Consider the following 2,875-nt stretch of genomic DNA (forward strand, 5'->3'; position numbering starts at 1 on the left):
ACAAACACAGAAATTGCTGGAAAAGCTCAGCAGGTCTGGCAGCATCTTCCTCAAGGTCACTGGACCCAAAATGTTAACTCTGACTACTCTTCACAGATGCTGCCAGACCTGCTGAGCTTTTCCAGCAATTTCTGTGTTTGTTTCTGATTTACAGCATCCGCAGTTCTTTCAGTTCTTATTGGGACTAGTTTAGTTTGGGAATATGGTTGATGTGGGTAGTTGGACCAAAAGGTCTGTTTCTATGCTGCATGACTCTATGACTCTGTGAAGTGCTGATCAAGGCCAGTGGAGACTATTTAATTACAATCCTGACTTGTGGCTTGTGGATGGAGATCAGGAGTATAAGTTATTCACCACCACATTCCCAGCCTTTGATCAGCCCTTAAAGCCACAGGATTATTTGGCCAAGAGATAACAAGGTATAAAGCTGGATGAACACAGCAAGCCAAGCAGCATCAGAGGAGCAGGAAAGCTGATGTTTCGGGCCTAGACCCTTCTTCAGAAAATTAGCCAATTATTTGGCCAATCCAGTTAAGTTTCTAGTCACTGGCATAGTCCCAGGATGGTGATTGTGGGGGATTCAGTGATGTTAATGTCATTGAATGTCAAGCAGAGATGGTTAGGTTCTTTCTTATTGGAGATGGGCATTGCCTGGCACTTACTGGACCCAAATTTCACTTGCCAATTATCAGGAAAATAAACCAAGACATTGTTCAGACCTTGTTGCATTTGGACATTGAATGTTTCAGTATCTGAGGAGTTGCGAATGGTGCTGAACATTGTGCAATCGTCAGCAAACATCTCCACTTCTGACCTTATGATGGAGGGAAGATCATTGATGAAGCAGCTGAAGACGGTTGGGACTCGGACACTGCCCTGACCAACTCCCGCAGACATGTCCTGGAGCTGAGATGACTGACCTCCCACAACCTCGAACACCTTCGTATGTGCCAGGTATGACTCCAACCATCGGAGAGTCTTCCCCTATCCTCAGTGATTCTACTTTTGCTAAGGCTCCCTGATGCCACACTCAGTCAAGTGCAGCCTTGATGTCAAGAGCAGTCACTCTCTCCCCACCTCTGGAATTCAGCTCTTTCATCCATGTTTGTACCAAGGCTGTAGTGAGGTCAGGAGCTGAGTGGTCCTGACAGAACCCAAACTGAGCAGATCATTGCCATGTTGACCGCATTGTTGTTGATGCCTTCCATCATTTTGCTGATGATTGAGACTGAACTGATGAGGCAATAATTGGCCAAAATGCGATTTGTCCTCATTTTTGTGGCCATGATATACCTAAGCATTTTCCACCTTGCCACATGGACACCGACTTTACTGGGGAAGCTGGTCTGTGGGCACAGCTAACTGTGGAGCATAAGTCTTTAATACAAGATTGGGATATTATCAGAACTCTGAGCCTTTACTGCATCTGGTATCTTCAACTGTTTCTTAATATCACGTGGGGTCAATCAAATTGGCTGAAGACTGGCATCAGTGAGGATGGAGCTGTCTGGAGCTCAATGACACCACCAGAACATGATATCCCAATGGATGAAGGAGAGTTAAACTGTATTTCACTCAATGAGGAAGGCTAACACTATATCACAATTGATGAAGGGAGATTACACTTTAATCACACTGAGTGAGGCGGGATTACACCGTAACCACTCGGTGAGACAGGGCTACACGGTAACCACTCGGTGAGACAGGGCTACAGTGAATCTCACGCAGTGAGAGACATTTTTTAAAAAAAAATTCACTGATGGGACATGGGTGTCGCTGGCTGGTCAGCATTTATTACCCATCCCTAGTTTCCCTTGAGAATGTGGTGGTGAGCTGCCTTCTTGAATCACTGCAATCTATGTGCTGTGCATTGACCCACAAATCCCTTATAGAGGGAATTCCAGGATTGTGACCCAGCAACAGTAAAGGAATGACAATATATTTCCAAGTCAGGATGGTGAGTGGCTTGGAGCAGAATTTGCTGGGGTTGGTGTTCCCATCCATCTGTTTGTGGATGTGGTGCCAATCAAGCGGGCTGCTTTGTCCTGGATGGTGTCAAACTTCTTGAGTGTTGTTGGAGCTACACTCATCTAGGCGAGTGGGGAGTATTCCATTGCACTCCTGACATGTGCCTTGTAGATGATGGACAGACTTTGGGGAGCCAGGAGGTGAGTTACTTGCCAGAGTATTCCTAGCCTCTGACCTGCTCTTGTAGCCACTGTGTTTATGTGGTGAGTCCAGTTGAATTTCTGGTCAAGGGTAACCCCAGGATGTTGATAGTGGGGGAATTCAGTGATGGTAACACCATTGAATATCAAAGGGTCGTGGTTAGATTATTTCTTATTAGAAATGGTCATTGCCTAGCATTTGTGTGGTGCAAAATGTTACTTGCCACTTATCAGCCCAAGCTTGGATACTGTCCAGGATTTGTTGCATTTGAACACAGACTGCTTCAGTATCTGAGGAGTTGCGAATGGTGCTGAACATTGTGCAATTATTAGTTAACATTCCCACCTCTGACCTTATGATGGTGGGAAGGTCATTGATGAAGCAGCTGAAGATGGTTGGGCCTGGGACACTACCCTGAGGAACTCGTGCAGAGACTCCTGGAGATGAGATGATTGACCTCCAACAATCACAACCATCTTCCTTTGTGTCAGGTATGACTCCAACCACCGGAGCGTTTGCCTCCTTTGATTCTAGTTTTGCTAGGTCTCCTTGATGTCATATTCGGTTGAAAGTGGCCTTGATGTCAAGGGCTGTCACTCTCACCTCAGCTCAACAGGGTTACACTGCGCCCCACTGGGTGAGGGGGGGGCCACACTGCACCCCACTGGGTGAGGCGGGGCCACACTGCGCCCCCACTGGGTGAGGC

Source organism: Rhincodon typus, chromosome 28, assembly GCF_021869965.1.
Source record: "Rhincodon typus isolate 14 chromosome 28, sRhiTyp1.1, whole genome shotgun sequence".
NCBI lineage: Eukaryota > Metazoa > Chordata > Chondrichthyes > Orectolobiformes > Rhincodontidae > Rhincodon > Rhincodon typus.